This window comes from Spermophilus citellus (assembly GCF_964194105.1).
Source record: "Spermophilus citellus genome assembly, chromosome: 2".
In the NCBI taxonomy this organism is placed as follows: domain Eukaryota; kingdom Metazoa; phylum Chordata; class Mammalia; order Rodentia; family Sciuridae; genus Spermophilus; species Spermophilus citellus.
This window is the reverse complement of record NC_138183.1, coordinates 148,798,319-148,821,177: the sequence shown is the minus strand read 5'-3', so window position 1 is coordinate 148,821,177 and position 22,859 is coordinate 148,798,319. Positions and strand designations below refer to the sequence as shown.

Sequence of the window (22,859 nt, the reverse complement as noted above, 5' to 3'; positions counted from 1 at the left end):
GCCCTGACTGGGATGGACCTGGGGAATCAAAATTCACTTGCTAATTTGGAAGAGGGAGAATTGGACAAAACATATTTGCTTTAAAATAAGCCTCAGTGACAGAGCAAAAAAAAAAACTTCATTTAAACTTCATGGACACTAGTATTGCTGTATGTATATATGTGGTCATATAACCAATGTGATTCTGCAACCTGTACACTTGGAAAAATGAGAAATTATACCCCATTTGATTCAAATGTATGATATGTCAAGATCATTGTATTGTCATGAACAACTAATAAAAAAATAAAATAAAAAAATAAACTTCATTTAAACCACTGTTACATTTCCCCACTGTCAATTTCTGCCTTCCATTTCTAAGTAAAAGTGGGTGGTAATATTTACAAGCTGCTTTCTGTTCACAGAGGGTAAAGTTGGGGAGAAGTGACCCCAAGTCCTTGTTTTCTATCTCAAGAGACATAGACAATTAAGGGTATTTAGCATTTGGGCAGTCCAGAGGTCCATGGTAGCAGTTTGTTCATTACTAGAAAAGGCATACATAGGTCAGGTATTATGCTAGGACAACAATAAACAAGCAAAACTTTATTTTTTGGTAAACAATTAGCACAAAAACAATTAATATTTTAGCTGGCCTCTGAAAACCATGAAGTCAGTAATTCAATAAAGCTTAAGATGGCACTGACATGACACTGATTTGTGAGTGGAGGCCATTTAAGACTTTAGAACATTAACACATTTGTTAGAAACACACAAAGCATTTAGTTTTTATAATGGCCAAGGTGTCCGTGTCCCGTTGAGCTGTAGTTATGTAATGTCATTTGATTTCTGTAAAATAGCTTTTTTTTTTTTTTTTTTTTTTTTTTTTTAGCATTGTCTCTGTTTAGTAGAGGAATCCCTTTAACTGTCATTTACAGATCTCTTGGCAAAGTTAGTTAGTCCTTTTGTGTGACAGACACATTGCTTCTCTTAGACCAACCTGAGGGAGTATTTTGCACAGTTCAAGGAAAGAAGTCAGAAATTCTCTGAAGAGAAGGAGCTTCAGCAGCTGCTAGGAGAGTCCCTGAGTCACTCCCTTTACTTACAGAAAAACTCCTCTGATTTAGCTGAAGGAAAATTCACCCCATTTCCTAATTCCCTAGCAGTCACCTTTCAAAAAACTTACCAGGTACCTTGAATCCTCAGCATGGAAGGGGGTGGGGTGTCCAATGTGCCAGACCTGCCCAAGAAAATTGGAGCAGGAGTTGCACTTGGTCCCATCTAGGTTGCCAATTTATTACCAAAAGTTTGGTCCTTGTCCCTGATGCCAATCCAATAATGAGGACATGGTTTGAGAAAAAGGTAAAAAGTTTTACAGCTTTGCTAGCAAAGGAAAAACACAGGGGACTCCTGACCTAGGGGCTGAGATTCTGCCCATCCATTGAAACAGAGAGTTTTAAATGAAGTCATTCAAGGGTTACATTCCAGGTGTGCTCAGACAGGGGATTGAATTCACTTGCTAATTTGGGAGAGGAGAAGAGGAAAAAACATGTCAACTTAAAAATAAGCATCAGTGACAGAACAGCAAGGGCTATATTCAAAGCATAAAGTGGACATGGTTAAACTACCACTAAGAGAATATGTGGGAGCTGAACATCTAATAGATGCCACCAAGAGAGACTTAATAAGGGGAAAATTGCCTCCAGGAAAAGAACACAAATTTTCTGTTTGCTGTTTGAAAAGACATCAATATGAGAAAGGGGGAAAGAAGCAAATTTACTTCTTGGAAGTCTTCTTCCTTGATCCCTGCTCCCCTCACCCTAAAATATATATATATATATATATATATATATATATATATATATATATATATATATATATATATATATAGTGAATAATAGTCTTTGGTTAGAAATGATATTTGTCATTAGTAAAAAAAATAATTTTTAACTTTAAATTTTCCAATGGAAGAAATATTATATGCACAAGTAAATAACAAAACGATCATTTCCAACTAAGAGATTCTATAATGAAGTTTGGAAAAAATTATCTCTTTGGATTAAGGGAAAATGAGTATAGAATTATGAAGAAAGTAGAGGCAGTAACATCATCCCTAAACTGAGGAGCAAGGATTATTGCTTAATTTATGTAAAAGTATTCCTAGTATTATTCATCATGTATATTATTGTCAATCTTTCCATCTATAGTGCTATCTCCTTGTGCGTTAGAACAATGGTCACTCATCACATGCTTCCATATTTCCTAATAGTGTTCTATAAACTTAGTAAGAATTAGGCATTATACTTTGGGTATTACAAATTGTTATGTTTGGTTATTTATTTTAGAGCTCAAACTTTCAAAAATGTTTGCCAATAAACTTAGTTAAAAAGAACAGGTATACAAAATATTGAGAATATAAAAGGATACTAACCAAATATATTTATTCCCAGAATTAAGATTTTAAAAAAAAACTTGCCTAAAATGAGGCATATTCAACCCTAAGGAGTGTTTTTAAGGTTTATAAATGTGTTTAGATATGATTCAGGTTATTTTGCACAGATGGATCATGGCACATCTTAAAGAGGTGCTGTTCTGTATCTGATCCTGGGTATCCAGTATTATCCTTGGCATCTGTCTTCCAAGAAATCAAACACTAGCATTAATCTCATGACTTGTGAATATATATCGCTATCTCTGGACTGCTTCTTTATCAAACCTCCAGAAATTGTAAATTTTTACTAAAGCAAAATACTATTTTTACAGGGCAGTTTTTTTTTTCAAGGAATGTATTTAGGGCAAGTTTCATATCCTTATTCCTCAAGCTATAGATTACAGGGTTCAGCGTGGGCACAATAATAGTATAAAACACAGAGGACACATTCCCTTGGTCCATGGAGCTAACTGACATTGGCTGCAGGTGCATGAATGCAATGGAATAAAAGAAGAGAGCAACAGCTGTGAGCTGCAGGTGCTGAAGGCTTTGGCTCTGCCTTCAGTGGAGCGAATGCACAGGATGCTGGCAATGATGAAGATGTAAGAGCTAAGGATGGTCAGGGTTGGGACAAGGACATTACACACACTAAGCACAGAACTAGTACTTCATTCACAAAAGTACTGGAGCAAGAGAGCTCTAATAGTGGAAGTATATCACAAAAATAGTGGTTGATTATATCAGCTTTACAGAAAAGCACTCTTAGCATGTAGACTGTGTGAACTGTGGCACCAGTCAAGCTCATACTATACACTTCAACTACCAACCAGAAACAGACTTGAGAAGACATAGTAACATTGTAAAGCAAAGGGTTAGAGATGCCAACATAGCGGTCATATGCCATTGCAGCCAACATGTGACATTCTGATATAACAAAAACTAGGAAGAAATAGAGCTGAGTCATGCATTCAGGGTAGGAAATGATGTTTTTCTGCACCACAAAGTTTACCAGCATTTTGGGGATAATGATAGTGGATTAGCAGAGGTCAATGAAAGACAGACTGCTGAGGAAATAGTACATAGGTGTATGCAGGTGAGAGCTGAGCCCAATCAGCATGATCATGCCCAGGTTCCCTTCCACAGTGAACATGTAGATTCCTATGAAGAAGAGGGAGAGGGGCAGCTGGAGCTCTGGTTTGTTTGTTAATCCAGCCAGGATAAATTCTGTCACTGTGGTGGAATGGTTTCCTTGTGTCATTTTTTCCTTCGAACCCTATTGGAGGAAGAAAAAAACAAATTTAATATAAGTATTTACTATCTCACTGAAGTGTGAGCCATAATTCAAGCTTTTTCAGCCATATTTCTACTTCTTTGGCCACTGTTCATCTGTGTTTGCAGCCCAAAACCTTGAGATCCCCCAAATATGGGACATGTCAATAAATAGCAGCATTTTCCTAATCTGTATTATTTGGCAAAAGAGTGGTTATTAGTAACTAGTTCCTGATAATCCAAAGAACTGTTCTGATAACTATGATTGACTGTTTTGAGAACTTTTCATGCCTTATTTCTAATAATTTCAAATGCTCTGTAGAGCAAATATTTTGCTGATGTTAAAATAACAACAACACAAAAATCATACAGCCAATATCACAAAAGGAAAGGAGTTTGAAATACTTTTCCCGAATGTAATGAACATGTCAAGATGTCCACACCCAGCACTTTTGTTCAACAGAATACAACAAGATCCAGCTAGTACAATCAGGCAAGAAAACAAAATTAAAAGGCAAACGGATTTGAAAGCAAGATGTAAAACCATCTTTATTTTTAAATGGCACAAGCTTGTCTATGGAAAATACTAAGGACTCATTAGGAAACAATTATGAGGATGAATTTTAAAGTTCATGAATATGGAGAATTCAAGATCAATAGAAAAACTGAATTTTATTTCTCTACAGTGTCAATGAACAATCAAAAAATTGCATTTGAAATGACTTGAAAAAGAATAAAATATTTTGTGATAAGTTAAATAAAATAAATGCAAGGCAATTTGCCTAAAATTACAAAACATTGTTATAAGGAATAAAAGCCCTACTTAAATGAAAATACATACCATATTCCTGAATCAACAATACTCAATTTTGTCAAAATGGCAGTACTTCCCAAATTGATGCATAAACTTAGTGTAATCTCTATTAAAATCCTGGCTATGTTGTAGCAGTTAATTACAAACTGTAAAATTCCTACAATAATTCAAGGGTCATAAAATATCAAAGCAAACTGATGAAAGGAGAATAAACTTGGAGTTCTCATATTTCCTACTTGAGAAGTTACTACAATGTAACTATAATCAACATAGTATGGTATTTCCATAAGTTCAGATGCACAGTTCAATAAAATAGAATTGGAAATACAAAAAATAAACTCATACCTATGAAGAATTAAGTTATTATAAGGTTTTATTGACAATTCCATGAGGAAAAACTTTTTTTTCAACAAATGATACAAGTTCCATTAAACTGGGACATGTAAAGCAATTAATCTGGATTGCTTTTTCATACAGTTCACAAAAAGCAATTAGAAATGTGCCATAGAACTAAATGTAAGATCTATTACTCTAAGAATATTAGGAAAAGAAACACAAAACTAAATCCTTATGACCTTGGATTTGATGGTAAGGGCTTTAGATAAGATCCCCAAACCAGAGGCTAACACAGAAAAAACAATAGTAAGTTGAACATAATAAGAATGAGTGAAAAAGAACTTTTCTACATGGTTGGTAGAAATATGAATTAGTATAATCAGTATGGAAATCAGCATGGAGGTTCCTCAAAAGGCTAGAAATATCAACATCATATGATCCAACTATAGCACTCTCTGGTATTTATCCAAAAAAATTAAGGTCAATATACTATAGAGTTTGATGTATACCAATGTTTAGAGCAGCACAATTAATAAGAAATAATAAAAGAAAAAGAAACAAAGAAAAGAAAAAAAGAAGAGAAGAAGTTACAGACATAAGGCAGGCATGTCTTCAATCCAAACATTTTCTTCTATGACTTTTATCAGAGATAAAAATCCACTAGAACAAAAGTGAAAAAATGAATATAGCTAAGGAGGACTGAAATCAGTATGGTTGAAGAGAATTCCCAAGTAGAAAATAGTTGTGGAAAATTATACAATTGTAATGATTCAAGTTGATAGTATTGGGCTGTGAATGTGAACTAATCTTAAAACAAATTTGACAAGGATAAGTCAAATGTTTGTTGTGGGCATTCAGCATAAGGACACAAATGCTATAGAATTCCTCATCTTCAGAATGATACCATCTTGAAGGGGACAGGAGGCCAACACTAATTTCCTGTGCTGAACATGACTGTGGGGTCCTATAGGAACATGGTCATTACGGTGCTAGCCCAGAGTGGGATCAAAGAAGGCTTTTTAAGGGAACCTGAGTGTAGACATATAAGTAGAAATGAGTGAGCTCTGCACAACATTCAAACTGGAGAAGCAATGACCTGACAGTTCCCCATATCAAAGTCCCTGGATCCAGAGAAGAAACACCTATAAATACCAGTAATTTCTTTATAAGAAAGAGAGTATTCAAAATGAGGGAAGTGGTAGATACCCAAGAGAAACTGTATCTGGTGAGTTGTGTTAATTCTGGAAGGCTATATTTTATGATGGTGGTATATTGATTGCAATTATTTAGAAAATTTAATATTTAGATCAAAATAATTTACACCTATTATCTATATGACAGTAAAAACAAACATCTATTGTATGAAACCTCAAAGGGAGGATCTATAGCCATAAAGATATGTTTTATCTTTATATGTTTACCATTAAACATACCTGGAAGCTGTATGAGTTGAATTATTAAAAAAGATAATTTTCCACCTTCAGATTTGTTGCAGAAAGAATGAATAATCATTTTCAGGTAGATCTATGGAATCACTGTTATATTATAAGGAGACTCAAGTTCATGAAAGTCCTCTTACCTTCTGAGAGTAAAAGGGTCTAGAATAATTGGAATTAAAATGATCTTTCTCTACTTGGAAACAGGAATTGGAAAAGAAGCAGGAGCCCATATTTTATTCTTATAGATTGTTCTGTTTTGAATGACCATATGTAGCCAGGAAACTGAGGAAGGGAATCATTAGAGTGGATCCTAAGAGAAATGAGAAGGGTTTGTGATGCAGTAAAATTCAAATAACCTGAGATGTATTTCCACTTCCCTTTTAGGCTTTTGTTTACTGAAAAGGAAAAGGTAAACTGCTGCAATAGAAGGATTTTAGGAGGTTCACAGTAATATCAGGCAAAAGTTTGCCTACCTTCCTGGACCATGTGCCAGTTCACCCTGGTGGTTACAGGCAGACACATACTGCTGGTTGGGCCTGGCAGGTTCCTTGGCTGCTTTCTAATTATGAGAAGAGAAGACAAAAGGGAAGCCTTTCTTCTGTCTCTACCCACTCCTTTTCTATCACCTTCTTACCAGGATCTTTTCTTCTCTATAAGTTTTTTTCAAATAATTTCCATTTAATTTGCAGACACATCTGGTTTTTAAAAAACATTTTTATGGTTGCATATTAATTATACACAATAGGGGGTTTCACTGTGATATATTCATATATAATGAAATGACATAATTTGATCAAATTCATTCCACAACAAACTTTACAGCAGCAGCGTTTCCCAAGCATGATAGTATACTTTTAAAATTCGATCATGAAAATTATACCTGGCCTGATTGAAATGAAATATTTCTCATTCATAGCCTAGTTGAACCAAAAAAATCAATAAATAGAGGAAGATAAATCAGAGCAAAACCCTTTTAGTAAAACAAAGAAGCCCAGAACACAGCAAAACAATAGCTGGAACCCAGCAATACTCAGCATTGCCCATTGATTATACTGAACGAGGCAAAGACAAGTCCAGATTTTCTCACATGGAATCACAGCCCAATCCCCTCTCCATGGATCCCTTTATCTCTTCTCTCTTCCCATTTACAAGCTGATGTCTACCACCAATGCCTATATCCAGGTCTAAGCCCAAAAGTCATGGTTTGTAAGTGGTATAGAATACTGGTATTTCTGCTTCACTGAGAAACCTGCCCAAGGTCCTAGCAAGAAGCATTTTCTTTATACACATTCTTTGTAGTTCTGAAGTAATAGGATGCTATTGGAAGCCATGAGGATACATCTCTCTCATTTCCCTAACAACCCTTTAGCCAATAAAATGATGGCTTGTCTAATGGTTTGGGGAGACAAACACTGTAGCTAACATGAAAAAATATCAGTGTGAGAAGAATATGAGGTTTAGGAATGAAAAAGGATGAAGACAATTAAGACTGAGAAGCAGAAGGTCCATTTTTTTTTCTGCCTTCTGGGAAATGTTCTCTTTCTCTTTATGAGCCCTGTAATGTCCACAAAAAAACATGGTTCCCAGTGTCAGCAGACCAACCCTGGAGTCTTCATTTTGCTATTTGTTATTCACACATCCTGAGACAAGTCACTTTAACTCAGAGCATCTCAGTCCCCCAGTCGTAAAATGGAGATAATAATAATACCTTATGCAATCCAAATAAAAGTATTTCATCAGCTATGATGTGTGGCTGAAGTGTTAGCTACTGATCTCTCTCTACAATTATTCAGGAAGGAAGCCCAGAAGGTGGAGGACCTTCCTCATCCTTATTTTTGAGACTATAAATCAAGGGGTTCAGCATGGGGATGACCAGATTATTCAGGACACACACAGTTGCATCCAGCCAGGGGCTTGGGGTTGGCTTTAGATAGATGAGGACCACTGGCATGTAGAAATGCAGGATGGCCGTGAGGTGGGCACTGCAGGTAGAGAAGGCACAGTGGTGGCCCTCTGCAGAGCAGATCTGCAGGATGGAGCAAAAGATGCAGCTGTAGGAGGTGAGGATGAGGAGGAAACAGCTGAGGGGCATGAGGCCAACACTGATGAACCTCACCATCTCCAGGGCTGAAGTGTCTGCACAAGCCAACTTCAGCATCATTGGGATGTCACAGAAGTAGTAGTCCACCTCATTGGGACCACAGTAGGGCAGCTGGAAGGTGATAGTGGTCAGAAAGGTGGCCTGAATGCAGCCCCAAAATGAGGCCCCTGGAGCCAAGATGGCACACACTCTGTGGCTCATGATTATGGTGTAGCATAGAGGGAAACATATGGCAACAAAGCACTCAGAGGCCATCACTGTGTACAGAAAATCCTCAGTGCAGCCCAGAAAATGGTAGAAGAGCTGGGACCCACAGTCCACATATGAGATGGCTCTGCTGTTCCCTGACAGATAGAACAGCATCTTGGGAGAACTCACAGAGGGGAAAAAATATGTCAAAAATAGATAGCTTGCACAGGAAGAAGTACATGGGGGTATGAAGCCAAGTGGAGGAGATAATTGCCAGCAAGATTAGCAGGTTCCCCATGAAGCTGAAGACGTAAAAGGACAAAAACAAGATGAAGAGCATGGTCTCCAGACCCTCTGGTTTGGGACTCTTAGCAGGACAAACTCAGTCACCATGAAGGGAATCTTCATAGCTGTAAGAAATTCTAACCCTGAGAAGGAGTCTGAAACACCAAAATCTGTACAACAATGTCATATTATTAAGCTTTGACTATATTTTTAAAAAGAAACAACTGGACATATGAAAGTCAAGAGCAAAATCTATGTAAAAATTTCAGGTAAAAAGATGTGGCTATTTCAGAGTCAGTCAATCCAATCTTGGAAAAACTATTTTTAAGAGAAATGATTGTTTACTATGACAAGAGGAGAAATTTACAGAAATATTCAAAATATCCCCAAGTTAGGAGACTTTTTCCCATGGATATAATCTTTTTGATCACAGTTATATTTTTAATTCTCATATCTTTAAGTAACAAACTCCAATTATCCGTTAGAATCTGCAAATAGCAGAAAAAAATAGTGTTAGGAAACTAGGCACTCAATATGAATAATGGCTTTACCTGTTATTCGCCTTACAAAAGAATCTCATAAAAATAGAAGGGAGTCACACAGAGTGGAGCAAGGGGACCAAGAGTGAGGGAGAAAACAGAAGACATGGGGAAGTGTGGGGAAACAGATTCTACCAAATTATGCTATGTCCATGTACAAATATACCACAATGAATCATATGTACATGATGTACATGTATCTCAATTTTACATATTAATATAGAATTAATGAATGCTTACTATGTTCCAAGCAATGGTTCAGCATTTTAAAAATGTTTTATTTTTAAATATATATATATAATCATATTTGTATGATTATGTATATTATATATACGAGTTATATTATAATAATCCATTAATTAAAATAATACTAATAATTGCCATAATTATAATAGTAGAAGGGATATGAAATGAGTAGAACAAGTAGATCAAGGAAGGCAGGAGAAGAGAGAAAGAGAAGATACTGGCAAATGACACTCATCAAATCCTGTAATTTTCATGTTAGATTATGACTAATAAATCTCTCTATATATAATTACAATGTACAAATAAAAATTCTTTTAAAAATCCCCTAAATCCTAAGAAAAAATCTTTCTTTATTTTATACATCTGAAACATAGTTTGTTAAGCACCTTCCATTGATGCTTGTATTTTGTAATTATTTTCAAGTATATGTCTTGTTAACACTATTGAGTAGACTTATATCACATCCTCTTCAGATTACATTCCTCTAGATTTGATAATGCTAAGATCCACAATTCTATCTCAAGAAAGTGCTCTTTCTATCCCTTTAATCTATTCTACATGGACTTTAGCAACTTGAAAATATTAGCAAAATATAGCAGCAGCAAGGAAAGTGTCAAATTCATGTTACTGATGAAGTGGGAAATACGGTGACTCATGTAGAATAAAAGCAAAGAACACCAGAACACCGCTAATCAGGAAGGTTATACAAGTCAAGTGTGGTGTGGTGCCTGGGACATGTAAGTTCCTGTAAGGAAAATGAAAAGTGACACAGAGACAAAATGCAGAGGCAGGAAAGAAAGATGGCAGAATGGCAGAGAGGCCAAGCTGCCAAGCCTTATTTATATCAATAGGTTACTTTAGGTCATTGGCATCATTAGTACGTAGTGGTCATTGTATTACTAGGCAGGTTACAGACTTAGCAACATTATGCAGGGTATTCCTCAGTTATACACTAAGTTGCAATGTGTTAGGAGCTTTGTATAGCTCTCAAGAAAGTTCATTGTATAAAGTTACTGTTATGTGTGCAGGTTTAAGCTCAGTGATACATTATGGTTGTCTAACAAGAGAGTTCCTTTATTCCCAGGAGTTTGTGCCTGGGATCAAGGTTGAGGCTGATAAGACTAACACAGAGCCTCATCATGAAGAACATTGCTACAGCAGCCAGGCATCCTGTGTCTTTGCACAGAAGATTTCCGAGAAGCCAGGCATTCTGTGTCTTTGCACAGAAACTTCCTAGCCACCAAGCATGCCACAGTCATGAAGCTATCAGAGACCTCAATCCCAAAAACAGAACCTCTACTGGTTTCTCTTCTTCTCATTATTCACTTAGTAATGATAATAGTATTAATAATAATTGAATATATATAAAGATAATAGTAATAATACTTGAATACATATGTAATGATAATGGTAATAATAATAGAACATACACACACACACACACACACACACACACCCATATAATGAATGCTTATTATGTTCCAAGAATGGGATCAAACTTTTAAAAGTGTGATTTATTTTTTAAGTGTACTAATAAGAATAAGTTACCATTATTATTACTATTCAGATCCATAGATAAGAAACTGAAACTCAGAAACATTAATGAAGCTGCCTAAAGTGCAAAGATCCTCCTGCCTCAACCTACTGAGCCACTGGGACTACAGGCATGAACCACTGAGCCCAGCTAGACAATAGTTTTAATAATAGCTAAGGCTTATTGTTCATTTGCTATGTTCTGGCATTGTCTTGTGTGATCTGTAAACACAATCTCTTTCACTTAATACCGTAAATTTATTAGACAGGTAGTATCTCCCCTATATTTTAAGGTATACAATTTAGTCTCTAAGTGTTTAATCAAAGTAACTGAGGTAACTAACTTGGTTAAAGATAAATCTGTATCTCAAATCAAAAACAGTATGACTCCTTCTTTGAGTTATAAAGAAAAACAAATTCACTATTAATTGTAATTTTAAATACTCATTCATAAGCAATTTCATCTAACATCTGTGGTTATTGTAGTTTTCCAGTGCATTTTCATGTTGCTTGGATTGATTATCAAAAAATGTGTAAGATGCTTTGTCTTAACCCAATTTTACAAATATGAACACAGGAACTCAGAGCTCTTTCCTAAGGTTAAACAACAGAAGAGCCCAGGCATTCCCAAGCTTAGCTCAGTTTCCACCATATCACTACTGCTTCCTAGCATGACTGCAGCTGACCCTGTGAGAGAGGATTATTATTAATCCATTCATGTTAGGGATTTGGATAAGTGTTCTGTATATCCTTAGAATCACTAGTGTTTCCCTGAACAAAGTATGGGGGAGAGATGGAGAAAAAGGCGGCAGCGGGGGAGGAAATGTGTTAGCTCACGATCTGTTCATGAGGATCAATCTCACCAGAACATTCAATACATATTTCTCAAGAGAGCTCTCTTGGCATGATACAACTAGTGGGTAAATTTGCAATTGATTTGCATTATCCTTTTTAGGAATTAAGGCTTCTGAAATCCAGATTGTAGACTTCTTCTTCATTGTAAGGTCTGCCATCATCTTGAAGGTTTTCAACATACCCATGGAGATAGCCTACCCAGTTTCCTGATGCAAAGCTTCTTAACCTCCTCAAATTCAATGACTTTGGCTCTATTTTCTCCTTCAATTTTACATTCCCAGGCATAATAAGCCTTTTATCATGCAGAATTGTGCCATTTATAAAAAACAAACTAAAAAATCTTACTTTTAAAATATTAATTTTTCCAGTTTCTTACCTAGACATTCCTATTTTACCTCATCTAAAACATATAAGTCTTGATTTCTCTATTATTCCCATATATAAACTTCCTTTCATCTTTATTCTGTATGCAATCTAAATCTCAAGTCCAACAGTTGCCACTCCATTACTGATATTTTTAACTCCATATTGTTAATTTGCTTTCATCACACCTATCTAGCAAACTTCCAACATTGAAATTAGCCCAACTTTCTACTTGCTCCATTCTTATGCCAAATCTGCTGAGTACTGCTGAAAAGATTCACATACACTATGGTTCTTTTTAGTAGTTTGGTTCCACTACATAAATTGAGATACTGGACCCTCTTCTATACAAATGTTTCTACTTCTCCCTGGGGGAGAAGTAGAAACTTTCCAACTAACTTCAGGGGCTCTTTTTCTTTTTCTTGAGTCCTCTCTTCTACCACTACTAGTATCAGGACATTACCAACACCAGCCATCTGGGGGACAATTTACCATATCATTGATAGATTAGCTTCAGATTTAAACAGGTTTATTTTTGGAGGGGATACTGGGGATTGAACTCGGGGCACTCGACCACTGAGGCACATCCCTAGCTCTATTTTGTCTTTCATTTAGAGATAGGTCTCACTGAGTTGCTTAGCCCCTCACTTTTGCTGAGGATGGCTTTGAACTCAAGATCCTCCTGTCTCAGCCTCCTGAGCCTCTAGGATTATAGGCGTGTGCCACTGTACCTGGCAATAGTTTGGTTTTTTGATGCTTCTCTGTACTTTCTATATTCTAATATCCTTCCATATTAAATCTCTCTACCAGTGGGCCACATTTTAGCTCCTTAGTACAGAAAAAAAAATGTTTAACATTCACCAGACAACCTTGGATGTGGAGGCACAGGGAAAATGAGACAGCTTAAGGTCTTTCACAAGATTTTCCTTTAAATAGTATACTCAGATATCCAGGACACTTACTCTGTGGGAGTCTGAATGGGATAAACTCACCAGAAAAACACATTCTTGGCCTCCTACAGGTATCATTGAACAGAATTGGCCTTGGACTCTGCCTGTAAGCTAGGGTCCCCTGAACTGGCTGCTTAAGCTCCTTGTTTATAGCAATATATTCTGTAAAGGAGCTGATGTCTCCAGATTCAATGCTGATCTTCAACACGAGTTCTTTATCTTTAACTAGGGTCTCACTGAAACCCAAGTCTTTTCTCTGGTCAAGGAATTTTTAGGAAGATGGTGAATGGTGAATCTAAGAGAAAAAAATGAAACAAAACATTCTGAGACTTACAGAAAACACCCACAGTTACTTTGGGTTCCAAATGTTAGGAACGGCAAAGGGAAAAAAAGGGCAGAGAAGACCAGAGACAAGACTGAATGTTTTATAAAGAAAAAGGCAAATGTAGAGAAACAATTAAAGACAAAATCAATAAAAGGAATCCAAACAGCAAGGATGACAGAAAAAAGAAAAAGGGAAGAAAAATGAAGAGAAATGTGGGAAAAGAATAGGGAAACTGAATTCTTACCTGGCATCTGGCATGGGTTGTAGAGAAAAATGTCAGCTTATGCTTAAAACTCTTGTTCTGGAGCATGTATTTGAGGCATACTTCTCCTGTAGACTCAATTTCCTAAAAATTAGAGAAGTGATGGAAGGCAGACATGACCAGACAAATGATTGGAACAGTGGCACCTCCCCAGCTCAGCACATTAAAATCTCTAAATAGCCATCAGATAGCTCAGGAAATCAGAGACTTGAAATGATGGGGAAGATGGTGGTCTGGCTCTCCCTGGGATTTGCAGTCTTGCTGAAATGTAAATCTACCTACCAACTTTATTGAAATTGTCAGGACAGTTGCTAATCTGCCTCACCTGCATTTTCCCAATGAGCAGGGCATATATGATTAACCTCTGATCTTTAAACATGGCTGTTGGTTCTGTGGAAAGCATGGTAGCAGGCACACCAAGAGACAAATTCCATCCCAGAGAGATATTGCATATAGCAGGCTGTAGAGAGTGCTTCAGGGACCTAAGAGCCTGATGGAGGAAAGGGAACCAAATAGGCAGAAACAAATAAGGATGAGAAGGATACCCACAATTAACTGAATGTTTATTATGTATCAGGTGCTATGTGACATAACACATGTTATGCCTAATTCTTAATACTATCTTGGGATGTAGGTATTATCTCTTTTTCTTTACACATGAGAAAGCAAAGGTTAAGAGATTTAATAGCATAAATGTGAAGGAAGATATGCTAGGGGAAGTTGATATCCAGATAATGGAACTAAAGAAGACATGGCAGCAACAGGGAAAGAAGAATTTAGAGCTGGGTGCAATGGTGCACACCTGTAATCCCAGGAGCTCAGGAGGCTGAGGCAGGAGGATTGCAACTTCAAAGCCAGACTCAGCAAAAAGCAAGGTGCTGAGCAACTCAATGAGACCCTGTCTCTAATTAAAATACAGTTCAATCACCAGTACCAAAAAAAGAAAGAAAAAGAAAAGAGGAGTTTAGAAATAGAACCAGAGATATCTCCTTGTGTGCATTGATAACAGACCATCAATTTACCACTAAAAAAGGTCCTGAAGCACAGGTCTGGAGTCTCAAACATGACATTCAAAGCTCTTAGTTTCTCTGAATTTGTTCTCAAATACAAAAGACTCAACCTCTTTTAAATTCTTATTTCTGGTCTTCCAACTAATTGGGCCATATTCCACATGTACAGTGGACACATTTGTATGAGGCCACATGTAGCCCTGCTAAGGACAAAGCCCAGGCCTTTGGGAAAATGCACACTGGAGGCAAGTTGGGCTCCTGCCCTTACAGCAGTGTCCCCTACCCTGCTGTGTACTTGGTCTGGATTGCCCATCTCTGGACACAGGGCTTTCCCCTCAGCTTGAACTGCATCCTGTCCTTACCTGTGATGAACTCTGAAGTGCTCCCTGTCACCTGGGCAATGCTTTTTATTAAGCTGGTGGAAATTCCTTCTCCAATGCCAAATGAGAAACATCTGCAATTATAAATAAATGGAGGTTAGACATGGGCAGTCAAGAATGGACTTACACAATTAACAAGGAATGGTGACAATTACAGGATAAGTTAATCTACTTCTCTGATGAGAACTGTAATAGAAGCCAATCATTGAACATGTTTTATATTTAGGGAACTTTAAAAAAACCTGAAATTATTAGTAGAATTTAAGCATGCTGAGTCTCTTCAGCAACAGGTTTCTCTTCCATTTCCCAGATAAAGAACTGGGGACCTGAAAACTTAACAAATCTATCCACATTCATTTCCCTACCAAATGGTCAACATGGCACTAAGCATTATGCTGAGCAGAACATTACTCTGACAAGGGAAAGAAAATATAGAAACTTTTTCCGTGTACCTTCCTGGTACTATTAGGGCACTGGATCTGCCCAGGAAGGCCATTCTTAATATGTGGTCTTCTGATTTTCAGTTGGAAAGATCTTACTGTGTCCTAGTTTGTGTGCACCAGAACATACTTAAACTGTCTAATTTCCCAAATAAATGTATCTATGAACAGAGAATGCCTTGGTAATACTAATATAAACAGCAGGAAAAATAGTTTCCATTGTAAATTAATACTATGGATTTAGATTTACATAACAAGTCTTTTTTCATTTGGGTTAGTGTGAGTCATCATCCTCAAATCTAGTGACATCACATTAGGATGAATGCAATTAATTTGGTATCATTCTTTCTGAAGACCAAATTCTGCCAGCATCTTGATGCCCTCACTGTACTTTTCCAACATGAACTTTGAAGTGTCCCCTATGCTATATATATAGTGCTTACATGCATACTTTTACATTATTTTCATGTATGAAATCAAAACTGAAATGTTTTTATTGATCTCTGCCTAGAACTCCCTAAAATGTTCTGTGTGGATGAATATAAGATAATAACTATAGTAATAGCAAAAATTTATATAATACATATTTTGTGTTGAGGACAATTCCTGATGTAAACACTGGTATTATGAGGATATAGGTTGCAAGTGGCACCATTAGGGTCTGGTCACCCCAACAGGAATCACATTCAGATTGTTCCTATGTTTCTCGTGGTTAAACTGAACTTTTTAAATTACACTATATGTTTCTGCAACTTTTCCATCTGTGAAGACAAAAAGCTGTATAAAGAAAGAAAATACACATTAAACTTTAAATTCACCGTAAGGTATCAGAATTTGCTCTTGAAAACCCTAATTGCTTCATTCCAGAGACTTCAGGGCTCTACAAACAGGCATGCACTTCCCCTGGCACTGCACAGCATCCTCACAGGTCTGTTAGCAACTCTGGGGATTTTCAGCTCCTCCACACACTGACTTTGTCAGAGACTTTGGGGCAATCCACAAAGGCAGTTCCCCTGTCCAACAGACTGAGTTAAGTATTATAAAATAGAGTCTTCCAATTATACATCACATTTTAAAACCCCTGCAGTGAAGCTCAGGGACTGATTCATTTCCCTGTGTCCTTCTGTTAAGTTTGTTCCAATTCCTACCTGTAGGGGGTGACCAGGGATGGAGGGCTTCCTGTAAATATTCTGAAGTGGTGCCAAGATTTCAGTGCCCCATAGGTACCTTGCTCATGATCTTAACTCTTTCCCTCCTCCTCCATTGTTTTCTAAGTAGAGTTCACACTCTTCCTGAAAGAAACAAACACACACAGGGATAGAACAGCAGTTGGACATTGCACATAGCTGAGAAATCCAAGTCAAATAGTAATCCCACCTGAAATCCCCAAAGCCTAGATCAATTCTTCAGTAATATCTTTAACAAATCTAATCCCTTCCTTTAAAAGATTAATTTTCTGGTCTTTTCAGAATCTTATGGAAAGAATTTCTCATAGGAAGATCCAAATTGATAGAAGTTGAAATTGCAGCCTATAGGCAAACTCTTCAGCAGCAGAATCAGTGTTTCCTGAAGGGTAGAGAGGATAAGGACATAGTGACAGGACCTCCTCAGACACTGCCAAGCCAACTCTTGGGGCTGTAGCCTGTCACCTTGGTTCCATGCCACTTTACCTTCCAAGGCCTCAGAGTGGGTCATACCAGCTGCTGCTCAGGTGGAGAATAGACCTGCATCTCCAAATGCACCCCACTTTAACCCCTCAGATTCACCCTCACTTGTCTATCTGACTCAGAGGAAGAAATTAGATTTACCTGGGCTGCCTCTATGCGTGACTGAGACTGGTTCTGGTTATTCATGGGGCACCACATACTTCCTGTGCAGTCCATAAGGAAGACAAATTTTGCACAGGTCATGGATGCCTCATCTTCAGGAATGTCTGGATAGAAACTCACCATGACAGAAGGATCTCCCTATACAAAATGGATAAAGATCCTGTGAGAAAAAAGGGCAAGAATCTTAAAGCATCCAGGAATCAATTATAATGAACTCAATAGTGAACAGGAAAATCTCAAATCTAAATTTCTGTGTTTGATTCTTAGGCAGTATTAGCTTATAAAGGGCTTTGGCAAGTGAGGCATAAACATATAAATAAGTAAGGGAAGAATAATCAACCCTTTTAACAGTGTCCCTGGAAGCTATTTTCCTGGAAGCTTAGCAAATGAGTGAGACACATGAGATGAACATTTTCTAGCATTTGCCAAAAGAAGCAGCAGATAAGTTTATCTGCAGAGGCACACCTTCTTCATATTAAACCAATGGTAATCTTATCACAAAGGTCATTGTTTAAGTCTTTAATTGCAGCTTTGAAAGGTTGATGCTCATATGCATAATTTTGAAGCTCATAAATTATAAGAGTATTTATAAGCAATATACACACCAATGAAATTCCTCATGATTTGGTATGAAGGACTCACTGATATTCTCTCTAAGAAAAGAAAGTTCTGGGGTTCATGTTGAATTCAAATAGCTTCACATAAACCATGGGATGAGGGAGAACAGAGGAGACCATCCTGAGTGGATAAACTTTTAAAGCTATATCTGATTTTATGTTTAGGTGTGAATGAAAATTGATGCTGGAATTCAAACATCATTATTGAGATGGAAATTAAATGAGAATGACTAGATTATATTAACTCCACTTTTATAGTTCAGAGAATATAAGAGGATATGGAATGAGGTACCATTATTGTATTTTTATAAACTGAATCTAGAATTGTAGAATTAAATCCTTAGAAGCCTGAGATAAAATATGACCATGGATCCTGTTTCAGTTTAATCTTTTATTCATGGGATGCTCTACTAATCAAACAGGCTACTGAATATAGTAGGTATCATCCACAAAATATTTGATAAAGACTAATTGAAAAAATGATGTATATACAATCCAGACATCTGGATATACAATGCAGCATTATTTTGATGAGTAAGGTAGATACTTTTCTGTGACAAGAAACACCCGGGTTTTGTTGGGCTGCCACTGTCCTGAGACGTCAGAAAGGTTGAATAAGAATGATGGGAGTCAGTACATATGAACTGTTCAGAATACCACCAGATACATGGTGAGCACTGCATGTGTATTGTCTACTATAATTCTTTCAGCCTCCTTCAAATTATCTTTAACTTTACCAATCTTGGCTTCCTTGTTTTCAAACAAGGTTTTTCAAACCTTAACCCTACCCCTTGCTATCATCAGTTTCCTCATCTGAAAAACCAAGGTATATAATATCTACTTAATATGGTTGTTTTGTTGGCTAAGTGATACAATACCCTTATGAAACTTAGCTGAGGACTGAACTCATATTGAACTCTTAATAATTTTATAAAATTATTTCTAAAAGTTATTTTTATACAGTTATTTTTAATTAAATTTTAATTTTAAAAAGACATCATTCCCTTAATATAGTAAATTCTTCTAAGTTTTTAAAAAATAATGTTGTGCTTTCCCCTCTATACTGGTATGCTTCATTTGGCACAACAATAAAATGTTTTTACTGAGCCAGGTTGCCATTCCAAGATTTCATTTGCTTCCTTGTGGTTACATGTACAGCAAATCAAATCGACCAAATATGTGAGCTACAAAGCTGCACCTGAATATCTCTGCTGGAAGAGATTCATGAGACTGATAAGGATGTCCTTGATGTCCCTCTGTGGTCTATAGAACTGGCCATGGGAGTAGATAAGAACATCTGCATGGGGCCTAGAAAAATATCAGACAAGAAAAGAGATAGAGATCTCAATCCTTATCTTCTAAAATTGAACATTATGAAATAATGTTCTGAGAACCAATCACTAATAATGTATTTCACAGGCATGAAGAGCTCACCAATAGGAATCAAACACAGATAACTAATGTACAAGGCAGAGAGTGCAGCTTCATAGGAGATGAACTGGTTATAGCAAACATTTTTGAGGTTGGGACCTCATCATGGACAGCTGGCCCTAAGAAATTATGGTTGCCAAGTGAGGCCACCAAAGAATGCCACTTTGCAAGCTCAAGTGTATGGAACTACCTTGGCCACACATCAGTAATGAGAGCCTGGGATGGCCTGTGGGAACTGACTCCAGAGAACTGCATAGCTTTGTTGTTGTGTAAGCATGAGTCTAGTCCCAACCATGTCACTGTGAATGTGACTGTCCCCAACAATGCCTCCATTCTAACCATGTGGAAAATGCTGCTGAGTGGAGGTATCTTTCCAGTAACACTTTATGGTCCCTGCACCCCAGTGCAGGCAGCCAGGAAGGCCCAAGAGAACAATAGACTGACTTGGTTGTACCAATTTTTGTTATTAGGAAAAGCACATATGTGTTCAGGAAGATTTAGTTAATAAGAAAAATTAGGGAAAAGTAAGAAACTGAACTTACTAAGACACTAAACAGTATTAGAAATTAATAATTAGGGCTAAATATAAAATTTTAGAAATGAATAGTGGTGATTGTGGTGAAAGATGAATTAATTAAGGTCACAGAACTGTCCACTTTAAATATTTAAGGTGTTAAATTTTATTATTTGTCACAATTTAAAAAAAGAAAGAATTTCAGGAATATTACATGTATGTATGAAGAATCTATCAATAAGGGTTATTCACTGGATTAAAAAAGAAATTAGGAAACCAAACATTGTCTTAATCTAATCCCAGTGACTATGTTCATACGTCCTTTTTTAAAAATGTTTTTTTCCTATGGCATATGTTATTTTATAGTGGTAACCTGCTTGTGAGACTTATTTCTTACTTCCAGTTACATAGAGGCCTTTCTTCCAAATTATTCCAAAATGCCAATGTATAATATTTCAGTAGCTACGTATTAACTTATCACATTAATGAGGGCACAGCATAGTGAATGAAATAATTTTAATCATTTAACACTTGATGTTATTAAAATTGTTATTAAAGTGTATCCAGTGCATATTTTTATTTGTATTTAGATTTATGTCCTTAGTTAACATTCCAAAAATTGCAGTTACCAAATTGAGCATTTATTTAGATATATATGGTAAAATTTGTCTTGAAAAGATGGACACAAAACATTTCGTTCACAGTAATCTATGACAGTGCCAAACTCACTATACCTTTTGAAACATGAAGCATTATATTTGCAAATCTTTGTTATTTTAAAATATAAAGATGTCATATGCTCATTTTTATTTGCATTTATATCTGGACTGATCACTGCTGCATATGTATAAATGCCTGTCTTTTCTGTTATGAATTATTTGTTCACATTATTCATCTAACTATCTACTACTTAAACTTGCCTAAAAGACAATGCCACAGTGCACACCCAAGCCAATCTCTTTGTGTGCTGCAGTGAAGCTCTTTCAATATTTCACTTGAGTAGGTTTAGCTGCTATTGGATAGAAAATGGAAGTGAGGATATTTGAGAGTGATTCTAAGACAGTCATCTGCCAAAAACTGAGTAAAAAGGGATAACAAAATACCTGGCTTCTTCTCAGGCATCCCCATCTCCTCAGATATTCGGGGGCTGTGCACCTCCCTGTAGTAAACCAGGAGTTCTACGTCCCTGTTAAACTTGTGTTCTTCAGCCAAGGAAACCTGAGTTGGGGACTATCAAGGGAGTCAGGTTAGAATCTTCACTCTTTGCTGCCTGGAGCTGAGGTCAGAGCTGAGGGCCACAGGCTTCTTCCACCAGTGAGCATGACCAGGAGCAGTGGGAGAATCAGGAGAAGACTCAGCATATGAAACCTGGGTGAAGAGGGAGCACAGTGCATCCCCCTCTGGGTTAATAGGGAAAAGTAAGGACCACCTGGGAAGGGTTGGACAAAGTCAGCACCCAAGGAATAGGGTCCTGACAACAACAGTCCTCTCTTACTGATTACCTGAGCAGAAGTCTTATCATCTGCAAGGAACTCAACAGCACTCAAGGGGCAGTTGGAGTGGACCCTCTGGATGCCATGCTGGGAGCTGATGGTGGCAACCATGCTGAGTGTGTAGGGCAGTTCATCCAAGGGGACTAGAGGAGTTTTCATATCAAGGCAACTATCTATAAGATGTTCTACAAAAAAATACTTTCATTCTATTTTTCTAATAGTTTTGGCACACCCCAAAATGAAGGAAAAAATCTTCTATTATGCCACCCCAGTATTCAAAGGGGAAAAGGATTCACCAGGGAGATGGAATCTAGGATTCAGGATGGCTGGGAGCACATAGTGCAGGGCCCCATCAGCGTCCAAGGGCAGCTCCTGAACATACCTCAGTGTGAGCTCCACCTTTGACCCAGGCTGGAGGTTCCCCACATTGCAACATCTCTGGAGTATGAGTCCTCCTCCAATAAGTCCCTGGGATATGGCATCCCCATAGTTGCGTTGGGCCTAAGGAAAACAGGAGGGATGGGAATGAAAAGTAACAACAAATGAAAAGACAGGACTGAAGAAAATGAAGACTGTTAGAGAAAGAAATTAATGGTTCTTCTCAATTTCACACCTGGAGTTTTAATGCCTTTAAGTGATTTATCCTTAAATGATTTCAGGAAAATCAGCATTTAGACGTGAGTGGAGGGAAAAGCGTCCAACACCAGCACTTTTAGTGAAGGTTCATTTGAATGAGATCTTAAAGAGTTCACATTAATCATTAAAGGAAGGGAGAAGACAAAGAACCCATCTTCTGTACCTCCATCTTGTCCTGTAATTCTGCCACAATTTTTTTCCCATCCATCATGTCCTTGAAGCTAAAGACATCAAAGTCTTCCTCCATTGGGTACATAAAGGAGGCTTCCAAAGGGACTTTCTCCTCATTCTCACAGTTTAAGGTTGCAGACACACTGGCCACAAACTCATGGATGGACAAAGTTACAGAGAAATTCTTCAGTGCCACTGGGGATAGGTCAGGTTTCAAGAGTTCCACAAGCTATAATAGAAGACCTCTTGCAGTTCAGGGGTTGGGTAGCACTGGTACACAAGGGTTGGACATCGGGCTTACCTGGCTCCTGTTGGAGAGTGATTAGGCCACAGGAGCCCTCCATGCTGACAAGGTGATCTGAGGAAAAGACACATTATGAGCAGACTGACATGTTGGGAGATATGCATCCAAATATTAGTACATT

The 22,859-nt window shown here is 37.2% G+C and overlaps 3 pseudogenes across 3 annotated transcripts; all 3 read right to left on the bottom strand.

Moving 5' to 3' along the window:
• Positions 1–2,686: 2,686 nt before the first annotated feature.
• On the bottom strand, positions 2,687–3,665 carry LOC308641660 (olfactory receptor 8G50-like; annotated as a pseudogene). The gene has a single exon. The product of its transcript is annotated as an olfactory receptor 8G50-like (transcript).
• Positions 3,666–8,050: 4,385 nt separating this feature from the next.
• Positions 8,051–8,948, bottom strand: LOC308639845 (olfactory receptor 10D1B-like; annotated as a pseudogene). Its single transcript has one exon. The product of its transcript is annotated as an olfactory receptor 10D1B-like (transcript).
• A 4,285-nt stretch (positions 8,949–13,233) lies between these two features.
• On the bottom strand, positions 13,234–22,778 carry LOC308641659 (von Willebrand factor A domain-containing protein 5A-like; annotated as a pseudogene). Its single transcript has 12 exons — positions 22,736–22,778; positions 22,427–22,629; positions 21,924–22,128; positions 21,637–21,812; positions 21,227–21,352; positions 17,552–17,710; positions 17,221–17,309; positions 16,892–17,035; positions 16,441–16,520; positions 15,245–15,377; positions 14,239–14,403; positions 13,234–13,245 (listed from the first exon to the last, which is right to left on the bottom strand). The product of its transcript is annotated as a von Willebrand factor A domain-containing protein 5A-like (transcript).
• Positions 22,779–22,859: the final 81 nt, after the last annotated feature.